Source organism: Anabrus simplex, chromosome 1 (genome assembly GCF_040414725.1).
Source record: "Anabrus simplex isolate iqAnaSimp1 chromosome 1, ASM4041472v1, whole genome shotgun sequence".
NCBI lineage: Eukaryota > Metazoa > Arthropoda > Insecta > Orthoptera > Tettigoniidae > Anabrus > Anabrus simplex.
Window position 1 is genome coordinate 844,614,166 of NC_090265.1, and position 16,421 is coordinate 844,630,586.

The following is a 16,421-nucleotide window of genomic DNA, read 5'->3' on the forward strand; positions in this document are numbered from 1 at the left end:
TGCTGCACACGAAGGAATACGCTATTGGGTCTAGGCCCTATCCTATGACATTATACCCCTACACTAACTTTCATTTAACAAAAAAAAAATTTTGACTTTAAAACTTGTTTACATTTGCCGGTCATTCAACTTGAATGCTGGCTTGCGCCTAAGATTTCACAATAAACCGCTCCAATATAACAACAACAACAATATTTAAAAAAAACAACGATGAAGTTGGATATCTCCTGCCCTGAAATACGTTAATTTTAATTTATACCATCTCAACCTCTTTTTAAATAATAACTTGAACTGGTGCTCAGTAATATTTTTACCATTTCAAGCCTTCCTAAACAGCTGTTTATAATATTCATCTCATGTCCAATGACATTTAAATGGAGTCCTGAATTACCAAAATAATATTAAATTCCATATGGGAAAAAGAGAAACATCAAATCTTCGAGCTTATTGAATTTTGAATCATTGCCAAACTTGAAGAGATTAGCAATGGATTATATTAATAAACTAGTCAAATCTAGCTCCGTTCGAAACTAACCTTACTCTAGCATGATATTACGTTACAAGTGAACACACACCTGACCGTGATGCGGTCATCAATTAATAAAAATCAAAAATTTAAAAATATAAACTTTTAAAAAAAAGTATAAAAATTTTACAATTGATTAGCAATAAAATTGGCCTCTCTGCCGTTCTTAAAGCAACACGTTGGGCAAGCAATTTTGCTTCTGGCCCAACTGTAACATGTCCTACAATTGGTCATCATTTTACTGATGTCAACCAACATGACTCGTAGTTCTTCCCTTGTTTTGTTAGGCCCTCTCTGCCGTTCTTACAGCAACACTTTGCCGTTCTTAAAGCCCCACTTTGGGCCAGCCATTTTGCACCCGTCCACCTCCCGAGTCCCAGACTAGCATTTATCTCAGGGGTGTCGGTTCATTATTTAATTCATCAAATATAAATATAACGGCATAATAGAACACGGGGATGAACGGAGCAACTTAAAATTAAAATGGGGAAGGCTCGATTGTAAACTTGAATTTAAGGACTCCATGATAGGACTAGGAAGTGACTGTTACTTTAAAAAGGGCATCATCTAACTACAATAAAAAGATTATGAGAGTGGTTTCCTTTGAAATAATTTGCCAGAAGGAGCGGTTTATTACGCCATTTGACGTATAAAACTTTGATACACGTGGCAACAATATTTGAATTTACACACATGTTACATATATAAATCACTTGCCATACCGCAAGTGGTATCAATATCTTGCTGCGTTGCTTCTGAAATAAAATGACATTTTGGAGGTATAATTTACGGATCGATTCCATTTGAATCGAACCGTTACTCAAGGATATAGCTTCCTTCTATCGGGAGCCCGAGCATAACCCATGTTACGGTCGGCTTCCCGATTTAACTAAGATGATGTACTCCGGCTATATACATTTTTCCGAGACCGGTACTCGGACTGGGTAATGTTTCTCGTGAATGCGAAAACTGGATTCCACGGACAGTTCCTATCTTACGATATCCAGCTGATGCCATACCACTGAATTAGCATTTATATATTATTTACATGTGATCTGAATTGTCACCAGTTAGCCTCAGTAGACTACTGACACAGATGAGATAACGAGAAGCGGTGGGAAATACTGTGGCCATGGCCCCCCTCGCATCGCGAGCGACGTAAACAAACACGCCAAGTATGTAACATCGTCCCGTATGGAAAGCGTACAATAACGCGGTAAACAAATGACTCTAATATTATCATTCTTATTATTCAACATACGAATAGAGGGATGTCGTCACCAAATAATTTAATCCACGAAATTATCATCCTCGAAATTATTATTATTCACGTCACTTAAGAGGTTATTATTATTAATGGACCGGTCATTTCCGCCAAAATATATATTAAGATATCGGTCGCAATTACAAATTAATTCACTGATCAACCAACGACATCATTACAGTTATTATTATGACAATTATTATTAATCCGACCGCGGTGATTTAACATCGTCCTTACATTGTTATTATTATTATTATCGGTTGCATATTATCATTTAGATTCCCGTTTAACATCTTTATCAACGCTCATTTAATTACGGCGGTCCAATCCTTTATCTGCAATATTTATTATTATTATTATCACGACATCATGATTGTCCTCGCTCGTCATTACAATGAATACAATATACGACCATTTATGTGGAATCTGAACTCTCATTATCCTTAGATCCGTTGTATCTCGACGAATAGCTGTGCAGTCTATTTATTTCGTACATGCTGTCACGGGTTCGAATGCTCCCCGCTATGTAACTCAGTCTTTCTCTGTGACACTGCCCGTACATTTTACACTCATATCAATATCCTAAGTGTCTCTCGTACGGAATTTATTTTCCTCTCTATCTCAATATTCCTCGATTCATTTATTTCTCACAGAATTATCAACTGACTTATTTATTCATTTCTGACATCGTACGACCTTTTATTATCTGACTGCAGATTCTTTCACATTTTCTATCTCATTTTGATCTACGCCTTAGTTCATTCTCCACAAATAATCGTAACATCTTGAAATTATATTTACCAAAATTTGACAATCATGGTCTCGTAATATTAGTCCTACGCGTTTTCCGGCTAATAAATCGCAACTTCAAAACGCGACATTTATACGTAAAAAAAACATTGGACCGTAATTTAAACCACACGTTCATTAACATGTACGGATTATTAGCACCGATTTACATTTCAATATTATTAATTGATCAAATTAAATTACCACGCACTTTAATTCCGAATTAAAAACGACCTCCCGTCATTAAATGATTCCCACTAAACTCAACACTTGATCACATGAATTATTATTATCTCCAAATCATATTTAAAAAAAAAATCTTCTTTAAAAAAAATAGTTATATTATTTATTTATTATTATTATTAATTAAAAAAAAATAGTTTTCGCCTGTTACACGGTAGTCCACTCTTAATATGTTTAACGCATAACCCCTTTTACAAACTCGATTTATTCTGGCTCTAACCACTCCAGATATGATTTACTTGGAAATTATTATATTAATCGCATCTCACAAATTTAACAACTTCACTTTGAAAATATGACCATATTAATTACAACAAAACACCACTGGTATGGCGAAGCTGGATTTTCCTTCCATGTCATTAAATGGCTCGTTAAAATTGACAAAACATAAAAGCACATATCGGGTCTTATTTAACTATCATAAACAAAATCAAATGTAAAGAAAATTATTGACTACAAAGAAAACATGAATGCATGCATGACTTAACGTACTACACTATATATACAAATTTACATCTCCAACAAACTGAATACATAAAAGACCCGATTATTTACATTATTATGATTTACTACTGTCCGTGCTACAAATTTAGGATGGGGTCGTTAAGCGACCCATCTTGTTACAGAAGGTAACCAAGTATAATCAAATTATTCCCATTTTTCCCATCACGATAACATTTCCCAAATATTATTTACAGTTTAGTACTCATCTTAGTTATCGGTATTCCATTACAGCTTTGCAGACGAGAGGCTCCATCCGGCCCCTCTCTGCGTTTTACTCCTCCATTCTTGATGGCGTAGTTTCACAAAAGATTTCCTGGCACACTACCATTTTACACTCATATCTTGATTACCACAAACCTTCACCATCTACAACGTTAACACTGTATACTTTAAATTGGATACAACAAATTACTATCCTAGACCCAAGAATTTAATATATTTACACTATTTAATCTTCGTCCACCTACCGCACAATGGACCTGGACATGTACGACGAGGTGTCAACTATTACGCCCGTCGCGATACGCCCGATTTATACGGCATTCTTGACGTGTTCATGACATCGGTTCGGTATAGCAAAGTACAGGCTACTACTTCCGTAAAGTACTGTTCGTCACACAGTCTATTATGTACGTACTTATGGTGATATACTTTATACTACTCTCTTGCAGGGTAATTACTTTACGTCACTGATATTCATAAATAACAAACACTGTCCTACGTTAACTATTTCTAATTCCTGTTGCTTGAGCGCGATCACATTTTACAAACACTGGCGGATGCTCGCGCCATTAAATGACTGTACGTCCGTAGAATTCTAAGTTACCGGCGACCAACAGTTCAGCTCCCGATATTCAATTCACGTGTGCTGGCGACCGTCAATTCAGCTCCAACGATTCAAGACAAGTGTGCTGGCGAGGATCCCTTGCCCCGTATATATTGATGAAGCCTTTTTCCCGCGGATTTGTTGACGTCATACCCCTGAGGGAGGGGGTGGATTTTTAATATCGGTACTTGCACTCCGAATTGGAAGTTAAAATTTACATCAAATTAATCCACTCCGCTAGCATATCTGCTGGATAAAATATGAACTCCAGGTGATCACAGATTTAGGAGATATGGATGGATTTAGCTCCTCACATTTCGCGCCTTTGTAAGCGTCTCTTACAACGTGGTCTTCTTTCAGCCAATGAGATTCAAGCTGTCCGGTTTCCAAGAAATCCAGCCTTCAATTTAATTAATTTGCGAATAAGTATTGATTATTTTTCCATGCATGACATCTAATAAATCCAGTACACCCATCCGTGTACTCATAATAATTTATTACTGATTACTTTTGTAGTTACGAAAATATCTCATCCATCATTCCTTAAGATGGTATCACTGAGTCTCCCATCAAATTTTTACTATTGGCCGGCAAGCGGTCACGTGATTTAAATCTCCACCTGCTCGAACTTAGGCTAGCGAACGTACACTCAGCCGCTGTAATTTTCCACGAGCTCCCGGAATTTCCGTCCTACCAAAAATATCCCAAGGTATTACTCATGTTGTGAGTTTCCTTTGTATGACTCTCCCCCTTCCTCTTTCTGACCAAGACTTATTTGTGGACTCTGTATTTCCTTGTACGCCAACTAATGATACTCCCTGCTGTGAAGTAGCTAAAAGTTGTCGTGTTGAGCTAATCCGTCAGGCTCCAGTCTGTCGTCCTTCCTTCGCTCTGATTTTGACATTACATAAACGAAATATTTTCAACGTCCCTTCTGTATTTCAATAAATGTACCATATTATTTTACCGATCAAATCATGATTGACTATGGGCCTAAGTCGCTCGGGTTCAATATAGTACGCTATAACTGCTCAGAGTTTCTAAAACAGCGTGACAGTAGTTTGTAGCATTTCCTGCATCAAGATAGTTCACAGAAACAACGTGCAGCTTTCTTTTTGATCCGGCTGAGACTTGGAATATGATGATAAAAACACAACGACCCATTCTATCTGTAGTTTCATCACAGAGTAGGTTGATGTTCTTCCCCACTAGAGCCTCTGCTGTTCTTTTCTGATGGTCAGATGCAACTTCTAGAAAGGAAGAAAGACCTCAAATTATAACAAAATAATTTAAAATTACTGGGTCAATTGGGTACGGGTAAGATAGTTCGATATGGAAATCGCACTCAAATTCGGTATCCTTCAATTTTGCATGTGGTTTTGATGTCCTAATACCTAAACCGTACCCGATCAATGAAATTGAAACTTACCCGGTAAATATACTTCACGTAGAGTTCTCACGCATGGCAACTCTTCATTTGAAAACTCAGTGATCCAGGCTCTTAGCTCTTTGTTTTCCAGCTTTTCCAGAGGTATATTTGCTTTGGCAAATACTTCAACTGTGCATTTCTAGAAGTTATCTCTGAAAATTTTTCGTCTTTTACAACTATCTAACTGTGTAAGCACAGAAGATTGCTTTCTTTGAGACGTACTAGCAGCAGGGATTGAACTTTCATTATCGCGTCGCTTACCTACGTGTTTTTCAGATTTAACATGTTTCACAATGCTATCCTTTTTTTCCCACCCAACTCGGCAATTACAATACTTGCAAAACACTGTCGTTGAATCTGTGGCATATAAACCATCCTTTGCGTATTGCTGAGCCCTTTCGTGCGCAGTTTTTGCCGTGCGCCCCATAACCTAAACAATAGCTTGACTTTCTACTCTTCACTAGTTTCAGTTTTGAACCAAAGAGAACAACAGGAAAACAACACTGCATCTATCTCGTTATTTCCGTGACACTCGATTTACATTTCGATAATAATCGATACAGGTCTTATTCCCCTTGCTATTCCCATTGTAAATATCGATTAAAGTCAGCAAGCAGCAATCGATCGGCTACTTTTCTTCATCCATCAGAACGGTCGAAAGATTTATGCATCATATTTTGAGTATTTCTGACGATTTTGCCGAAATATGTTGTTTTTGCCAGTAAAATAGCACATTTTCGCAGAATTCACACCAAAATCACATTTTGGGTCACAATTCGCATTTTGTCGCACTTCTATTTACACGTAAAAATTATTTTATTCCACATTAGAATTAACGTAGGCTTGAATTCAGTACAAGATTCAAAAATTCGCATTTATCGCAAATGCGATTTTTTTTCAGGTCCCTAGTGGGATGTAAAGCCAATAACATTAGTTTTCATCTTCAGCTTCTTGACTGCACTATTCACAAGTAACTGTATGCTGACTGTGATTGTGGCACACATTTTGCTGACATACTGTAGGTCACAAATAACACCGTCTACATACACTGATCAGCCAGAACAGTATGACCCCCTACCTAATAGCCAGTATGTCCACCTTTGGCATGGTTAATAGCAGTGACGCGTCTTGGCATGAAAGCAGTGAGGTCTTGGTAGGTCTTTGGAGGGAGTTGGCACCACATCTGCAGACACAAGTCACCTAATTCCCGTAAATTCTGGGAAGGGGGGCAATGAGCTCTGATGCCAAGTTCAATCACATCCCAGATGTGTTCGATTGGGTTAAGATCTGGCAAGTTGGGGAGCCAGCACATCAGTTGCAACTCGCCACAGTTGCTTAAGTGCGGCCAGTATCCAGTAATCAGGAGATAGTGGGTTCGAGCTCTACTGTCGGTAGCCCTGAAGATGGTTTTCTGTGGTTTCCCATTTTCACACCAGGCAAATGCCGGGGCTGTACCTTAATAAGGCCATGGCCGCTTCCTTCCAATTCCTAGGCCTTTCCTATCCCATCATCGCCATAAGACATATCTGTGTCGGTGCGACGTAAAGCAAATAGCAAAAAAAAAAAATAGCAACTCGCCGCTGTGTTCCTCGAACCACTCCGTCACACCCCTGGCCTTGTGACATGGTACATTATCTTGTTGAAAAATGCTACTGCCGTTGGGAAACATGATCGTCATTAAGGGGTGTACGTGATCTGCAACCAATATACAATACTTCTCGACCGTTATGGTGTGTTGTACAAACTCCACTGGACTTGTGGATGCCCTAAGTGAATGTTCCCTAGAACATAATTGAGCTGCCGCCAGCTTGTCTCCGACTCGCAGTACAGGTCCCAAGGAGCTGTTCCCCTGGAAAATGACAGATTCAAACCCTTCCATTGGCATGATGAAGGTATCAGGATTCATCAGACCAACGCTTTGTCACTGCGTCAGCGTCCAGTGATGATGGTCACATGTCCATGTCAGTCATAGTTGCTGATGTCGTGGTGTTAACATTGGCACATGCATGGGTTGTCGGCTGCGGAAGTTCATCCTTAGGAGTGTTCAGTGCACTGTTTGTTCTGACACACTTGTACTCTGCTCAGCATTAAAGTCTGATGTTAGTTCCGCCACAGTTCACCGCCTGTCCTGTTTTACCAGTCTGCCCAGCCTACAGCATCCCGGCATCTGTAATGAGGGTTGGCCGCCGAAGCCCTGGACTTTTGAACGAGGTTTCACCGTGGTTCACGGTTTCAGCACTTGTTGAAGACACTTACCACAGCACTCCTCGAATACCCAACAAGTCGTGTAGTTTCCGAAATGCTTGTGCCAAGCCTCTGGGCCAACACAATCTGCCCTCGGTCAAACTCAGGTAGATCATGTGCCTTCCCCATTCTACACACAGATAGCATGCTCACTGATACTACATGCACAATGCGTGTGTCCGACTAGCAGTCATTCCCCATCAGGTGACGCTGCTATTGCCTGAACAGGTTTATATCAATAGTAGGTAGGTGGTCATAAAGTTCTGGCTGATCAGTATATTTTTATGCGTTCCACAGGTGAAGGAGATTTCCTCTTGTGATGTTCAGTTCATTGTCTCCTTGGTTTCATGATGCTTAGATAAAAATACTTGTAAATCACCTGGAAGAGAGACAAACTGAGCTCTTCTCAGAAATTGTCCTCCATCAGATGCATTCCCAAATTGGTGAGGTATATCTTCCTTACACAATCACTTGATAGGTTGTTGGCCAGAAATATCTTGTACATACAAGTTTATCCTGCAATACCAGTTTCACTGAGAAACACTACAATTGCCATTGCCTTGTTTTTCTTGCTGCTGTATATATAGAACACATCTGAATCAACAGTATCTGTGCCACTTGTGCTTCTAATGTAGTCTGTGATAATGAATGGTTTCTTAGTTGTGGGGACGATTTCAAAAGGACATTTGTCCTGTTTTTTTTTTTTTTTTTCATCACAAAGGATAATAGTCTCATGTTGGGTTGGAATCTACTGTAAATATGCTAGAACCAACATGACAAAATTTGTTGATTTGTCCATTAGAAATTTGGGAAGAATTTCCCTTTCTTTTCTTTTTTAAAGTACGAGTACCAATGATTGTCAACCCTTGCTCCAATAAGTATTTGGCCATTGGGATGCTACTGTAATATTTACCAGGTGGTAACATTCCTGTGTAAATTCTTTATTGGATAGCTGAAGCCATACAATTATTATTTATTGGCTCAGCCTTTTCGTGATGTCCATTGGATTGTTGGAACACCTGTAAGGACCTTAGGCTTGTTTTGCCACAGTAGAGTTCCAAATTGAACATTTAAAATGTCCTACTGTCTCGTAGAGTGTAGAATTTGAGCCCATACTTAGCTGTTTTTTGAGGCATCGTCATCATTAATTTCTCATCCAACACTGTGTTCCACTTCCAGATTCCATTAACCTATGCTTTTCTTCACAGAGTCCATCCTTCATAATCTTGATATCCCTCATCCTGTCTGCCCTTTCATCTGTCTTTCCAGTGCTTGTCTTGGCAGTCTTTCTTCTTTCATCCACTTGACATGCCCAAACCACCTCAATCTGTTTTGTTCCAGTTTCACATTATATGATATTATTATGAGGTCATGCATGGTCAGTGTGACGAATCCTCTCGGCCGTTATTCCTGGCTCTCTAGATGTACATAAAATTTAGAATAGGGTGAAATAGGTCCACCTATTCAATACAAAGGCAATTGATAAATATGACTATATTTTCATAATAGTCCGTTATATTATCATTACAACATTAACATCATCAGCTACACATATTTGAAAATTGGTACAATTAAACATTGAAATACACAGAAATATCTAAAAGGGAAGAGAACACATTAAAATAAGTATGGAGTAAAAAACTTGAAGATGACACCAATGTTCATCTGTGGTAGAAATATGTTGGATAACAAGATACATGTTATAAAGTACAGTCTTAATCTTGCTTAGTCTTGGAGTGAAAGATACACTTGGCAAACTCTTGAAACTTAGTTGAAGAGGGGGACATTTATAGATTGTTACTATAAGATGCAGTGGTTCAGAAGATATTAAATCTGTTGATACCTATCAGATGTGTCCAGAATAAATGTCTGGAAAAAAAATAATGAAAAAGTGAACTGCTTGATTGAAGAGAAGGCCTAAACAGATGCATATAAAATTTTGTACTAACCCCCACCGCCTGAACAGAAATTGTTCTCCATCATATGCATTCCCAAATTGGTGAGGTATATCTCTTCTCTCACCCAGCTTCGGGAGAGTCTTTCATCAGCAGAGTGTCCGGCTCCATAGCTAAATGGTTAGCGTTCTGGCCTTTGGTCACAGGTGTCCCAGGTTTGATTCCCGGCAGGGTTAGGAATTTTAACCATCAGTTAATTTTGCTGGCACGGAGACTGGGTGTATGTGTCATCTTCATCATCATTTCATTCCCATCACGGACATGCAGATCGCCTGCGGGCGTCAGATCAAAAGACCTGCACCTGGCGAGCTGAACATGTCCTCGGACACGCCCGGCACTAAAAGCCATACGCCATTTCATTTCATCAGCAGAGTATGCCACACTGATCATTGAGTTGAGGTAGAGACTGGTGGTGGGAGTTCAGGTTGAATACCATCCAACACACTGTGAAGGCAAACCATGACATGGAGAAAGTGAGTCAACCAGAGATGAAATAGTAATTGTGGGAACGTTTATGTTAATTTGAGGTAGAAAATGAAGTTCACTGCAGTTTGCTAGTATACTGGAACCTCGATTCTCAGGTTTTGGAGAGACCACAGAAAAAACGTACAACACGGGAAAACGTAAAATCCAGGAACAAATGGAATCCTCAGCAATTTGCCTGAACATCACAAAAATGAAATATTTATAATTATAATCTTATGAACACTCCTAAACCAAACCAAACCAAACCAAACCAAACCAAACCAAACTGCAACCCCAATGGGCCTCCACCTTCCAAGCAACCGCTGCTAAGGCCGAAGGCCTGTAAATTATGAGGTGATGCATGGTCAGTGCAATGCATCCTCTCGGCCGTTATTCCTGGCTCTCTAGACCGAGGTGGCCATCTCACCATTAGATAGCTCCTGAATTAAAGATAATCACATAGGATGAGTGGACCTAGAACCAGCCCTCTTATCCAGATAAAAGAGCCTGATTTGGCCAGGAATCAAACTTAGACCCTCTGGGTGAGAGGCAGGCAACTTAGACCGCGGAGATGGCTTCAAACATTAATTACTGGTACGCAAGTTAAAAATATTGATACTTTACATTCAGTTTTACCAGGGACTCTTCGTCATTTTCCCGTGAAAACTTTTTTCAGTTCAGCGACATTCAATCAATCACTACTCATCTGCATTTAGGGCAGTCGCCCAGGTGGCAGATTCCCTATCTGTTGTTTTCCTAGCCTTTTCTTAAATGATTGCAAAGAAATTGGAAATTTATTGAACATCTCCCTTGGTAAGTTATTCCAATCCCTAAATCCTCTTCCTATATTTGCCCCAATTTGTCCTCTTCAATTCCAACTTTATCTTCATATCATGATCTTTCCCACTTTTAAAGACACCACTCAAACTTATTCGTCTACTGATGTCATTCCACGCCATCTCTCCACTGACAGGTCAGAACATAACCACTTATAGATGTTGATTCCCATAGGGAACCTGAAATATTTGTCCCGAATGAGTAAATTTATAATACCAGCTAACTCATTCCTAGTTGCCAGCGTTTTGCCCCAGTGTGTTAAGTTGGGCTCATCAATGGTAAACAGCACATTCACAAAGACGCATGGCTAGTGCATACTGTAGAGGCCACTGCGTAGGCTACTTGGAGCCACCGGCAGTGGCAATGCACTATGAGAGACTGTCTCATTGCGTCTTGGTGGATGTGTTATTTATCAGGCTGAATGCTGGCAACCAGGAATGAGTTAGCTGCAAAATTTATAATGTCCAATAACGGACCAATTATATTGGTATTATAAATTTACTCATTCAGGACAAATATTTCAGGTTCCCTATGAGAATCAACATATATATCATCTGATGGCCAAGCAGGCATCAATTTTTGGTAATGAGACAAAGTCTCTCATAGTGCATTGGCACTGCCGGTGGCTCAAAGTAGCATACGCAGTGAATTCCACGCTATGCACTAGTCATGCGTCTTGGTGGGTGTGCTAAGTACCAACTGATGAACCCAATTTAGCACACTGGGGCAAAATGCTGGCAACCAGGAATGAATTAGCCGGAAAATTTATAATGTTCGATAACGGACCATTTATATTGGTATTACATACCACTTAGTCAAGCAGCTCGTCTCCTTTCTTCCAAGTCTTCCCATCCCAAACTTTGCAACATTTTTGTAACGCTACTCTTGTGATCAAACTCTTCAAAAAATCTCATAACGCCAAGCCAAACAACAGTCGACCATAAGTAGAATTTAATTCTCTAATCGAATAAAGTAAAGCACATTAGATACAAATGCGCCCAGCATGTTGGCAGATTTCCTTTTTTTAATCTTCCATTTTAATTTGGTCACCAGTATACTGTTTGTAGTCAGTTTCTGGAAATCTTTTTTGGGATTCGAACCTACTATCTCCCAGATGCAAGCTCACAGCTGCACACTCCTAACCGCACAGCCAACTCGCCCGGTCTGTAAATCTTGTGCCACGTAAATTAGGCCTACATAGACTTTTAAAGGTTATGTTGAACTCGAAAATATGGTTTTCAGTATAAATATTGATTCTGAAAAGTTCTCGAATGCATTATATTCAATTTTGCCCATCACTACCGTATAATCTCGAATACTACCCACACTTTTTTTCCCAAAATATTTGTGCTGGTGCCGTGGCCTTGGGTGCAGGTCATATTCAAGCTGTTTATTCTTGTAAATATTTACTACATTTACATGGAGTAATGAAATAGATTTGGATACAGTTACCGTACTCAATATACCACGTGTAAATGGGCATTCAGGTCTTATTTTGTTTTACTTGCGTTCTAGAAAACAAGATTGATTTTTTCTCAATACGGTTACAGTGGCATGTAAACACGAAATGTAAGGTAATGAAATACAGTAAATCAAAGAATATGGGTAAATATGCAATAAATATGAAAGCCGCTGTTTCGGATGCTCGATCTTCATTTGTTTCAAAATTGTTGCTGGCATGCTGGGTGCGTGAATAGCTGATCTCGCAGGATATCGTACTTTGCGAGAGTCGAGACTGTTTGTTACGGAAGTCTATCTCGCTTTCATTCGAGTTCTGTATCTCTCCCGTGAAAGTGCTGTCTCGATAGTAAGCGATGAATTTAAAACAGCGTCTGCGGTCATTTACTGTGCGTGAGAAACTTAAAGTTGTAAGCGAAGCTGAAATATACGAAAATCGTGCCGATGGTAGAAAGTTAGATATTGATAAATCGTGTATTTGTGATTGGCGGAAGAAGGAGGAAAAACTTCTAAAAGTAACAGCGATTGCAGAGCGTTCCGTGGGCGGAGTGCAGTGTTTCCAGAAATTGAAGAATGACTCCACAAATTTGTAATAGGAAAACGTGAGTTAGGATGTGGTATTTCTAGTGAAATATGTCAATTGAAAGCACTAGAGATCTCAAAAGATCTCAAAACACAGGATTTTACTGCAAGCTGTGGATGGATACGAAATTTTTATCGGAGAAAGGGATTGTGCATTAGGAGATGTACGTCTGTTTCACAACGTCTCCCTGGGGCGTATGAAGAAAAATTAACGGCGTTTCAGCATCACATTATTCATTTGAGTAAGCAAAATTCTTATTTGCTGTCGCAAATTGGGAATGTTGACCAGACACCTGTCTATTTTGAAATGCCGTTGGAAAATACAGTGGATACAAAGTATGTTACAAGTTTTTTTTAAATATCCACCTATTCAATACAAAGATCTTTCTTTGAAATTAAATATTATTATAAAATGTTAAGGGACATGTTTCATCCATATTAAGGGCATCATCAGCCTCAAACTCAAACCTGTATGTGTAAATACAGTAGATACGAAGGGTTCTAAAAGTGTAACCTTCAGAACAGGTGGTAACGAAAAAAACAATGCACGGTAATGTTGTGCATATTAGCGGATGGAACCAAACTTCCTCCATATGTGGTTCTAAAAAGGAAAACACTTCTGAAGGGAAACTTGCCGTCCGGTGTTATTGTCAGAACACAGGAGTCCGGCTGGATGGACAGTGCGTTAGTTGAGGACTGGATGAAGTGCGTTTGGCATCGTCGCCCGGGAGCTTTGTTACAAAAACTCAAGATGCTTATGTTGGACAATTACCGAGGACGTACAGCTGACGCCATAAAAGATATGATGAGGAAAGGAAAAACCAATCTTGCGATAATTCCCAGAGGACTCACTTCTATTCTATAGCCGTTGGATGTGTGCATGAACCGGCCTTTTAAAACTGCAATGAAACAGTTGTACACCGAGTGGATATCCGGTAGTGATCTCACCTTAACACCAACCGAACGAGTGAGGAGGCCTGAAGTGTGACTAATATGCAGCTGGATCAAGACCGCTTGGGTGTGCATTCCCAACAATCTAGTGTCCAAAAACTTTAAGAAATGTGGAATTTCAAATTCAGTGGATGGTAGCGAGGGACAACTATTTGTGGAAAGATGCCAAGGACGAAAGTTCCTATGGTGAAACTTCAGATGGCGTTGGGGAATAGTGAATGATCTGAGTATTGGACCGATTTTATTTACGATTATTGTGATGATTTTATTAATTGTAAGCTGTTTGAATTTATATTTGTGGTATATTTGAAGAAAATTAAATAGGTATGTAAGTTATTTGATTTTTTTATTTTTTTTTACGTATTTTGCCCTCTCAAATTTAGGGTGCGGGTCTTATTCGGTGGCAGGTGGTATGCGGGATTATACGGTAATTACAATCAAATTGGAAAGAGAAGAAAATATCCTCAAAACTTCAGAAATTATGATTATTCGCGCTCGCTGCACAAGTCAGTACGAGTGTGAAATGATACAAACTTTTTAAATAACGTTGCGTGGATAAAACAACTGGGGTTTTTGACATTTTGACACAAAGCGGTAAAATTCCCAGTCTTTTATTAGGACCAAAACAGTAATAGGCAATCTCAAGACCCCCCATAATATTAACAATATAATATTAAAATACTAGATTTGTGTTAAGAAGGAACAGTTTTGATTCCTGCCTGAAAGCCCAGTGACTATTCGCTTTTCCAGTAGAGTACTTGCTCTAATTATTGGAATGATGGGACGTTAACACCAAGATCCATAGGTATGTCGTAGCCGTCCTTTCGTGAGATACCAGTTTCTTGAAAAATGCTTGATAGAAGATTTAGCATTGATGGGACTGAAATTCTGGACGGTTGATCCAGGAAATCATTTCTTCAAGGAACGGATAAAGCGGAATTTTTACAACATGATTCAAATAGAATGTTCATGGCACCACATAATTTGAACGAATAATCCAGGAAAACATAGTTTCTGGGAATGGATAATTGAGGTACCACTGTATTTTTATTCGCATTTATATCTTCACATTCCGTCAAATAATATTTTAACAAGAAATACAGTTGCAACAAGACTTAAAATCACGTTTGTCATGGTTTGCAGACAATTACGGTAACTAAGCAGTCACCGCTGTGGTTGACTGCAGTGTAACTCTCCAAGTATGTGTATGTTGCATTGCAATAGGGAATTCATCTATTTTCCGCAATGAGTTATTTGACTCAAGCTAATTCAAGTTCTCTTGAAGTGCCTAAGTTTTGGGTGGGAACGTTTGAAGTCATGTAATGAACACATATTTTGTACTTCTGATACGAATAAATAATAAATAAATCCATTTTTTTGAAATTATTAGGTTGCGGACATGACATGGTTAACGCTTTCACTACCAGCTGCCTGAGCAGCACTGCTGGGGCTCAGCCATTTTTTAAAAGTTGCCTGCTTGACTGCTGAGTTCAATCATTATTGAAATTTTTTTTATAAAAGACGTAACATTGCTTTCTTCACTTTTTTTATTTTCACTCATATTATGTACGTCAAATATTGGAGCCAATGGACGATAGAAATGAAACTCAGTCATTGTTCCTGTCCAGATTACCATTCATTCTTCCAGCGCTTTAATTGCTCACATAATCACATTCACTTTCACTATCTGAAGTTATCAAATCATCACCTACTGTATTGTTATTGCACAAAATAACACATAGTTCTTCTTTTGGAACCACTCTTATTACTACAAAATTTACTCTTTTGAAGCTTTGTCTATTATACAACCTCCGTCCCTTGCTTAACCACCAAAATTGGCTTGTAAACAGTGAGTAAAAATAAACACACATGGTGGACTGTACAGTGTCCATAAAAGAGGACACACGAGTCACATACCAGAAGAAAAAAAACTTATAAGTAGAACTCTTCTATTCTCTGAAAACATAAGCATATTGAAGTGCGCTACACTGAATAAGCGCTAAAAGACTTACTCCTCTACAGGCCAAAGAAGACTCTGTGCTTAAATGACCATACTCCTCTACGGGAGTGAAGGTGTTAAGTAAAATTTGTTTGCCTTTTAGTTTTCTATCACCTCCACTTAATCGAAAAGAAAAAGGAATTGGCCCAAACCCTTATGCACGATTTACTGTTGAGTATCCCCCAAGCCTAATGATGTTGAAATTGGTTGGATGGAGGATCTGATCTCTCCTTGTCAGAAGAATTCTTCACTGTCTACCGTACCCTGTTTGCATTCAGATCATTATTATACTCTAGATTTTCATATACAGTACAAGCACAGACAGCTTCTGCATTGCAGTCAATGCCAG

At 39.0% G+C, this 16,421-nt stretch overlaps 1 protein-coding gene across 2 annotated transcripts in view; it reads left to right on the forward strand.

Annotated features, from left to right (window-relative positions):
* LOC136857625 (guanine nucleotide exchange protein SMCR8) overlaps positions 1 to 16,421 on the forward strand; it is a 103,449-nt gene that overhangs the window by 73,273 nt on the left and 13,755 nt on the right. The gene's annotated exons all lie outside the window — the stretch shown is intronic.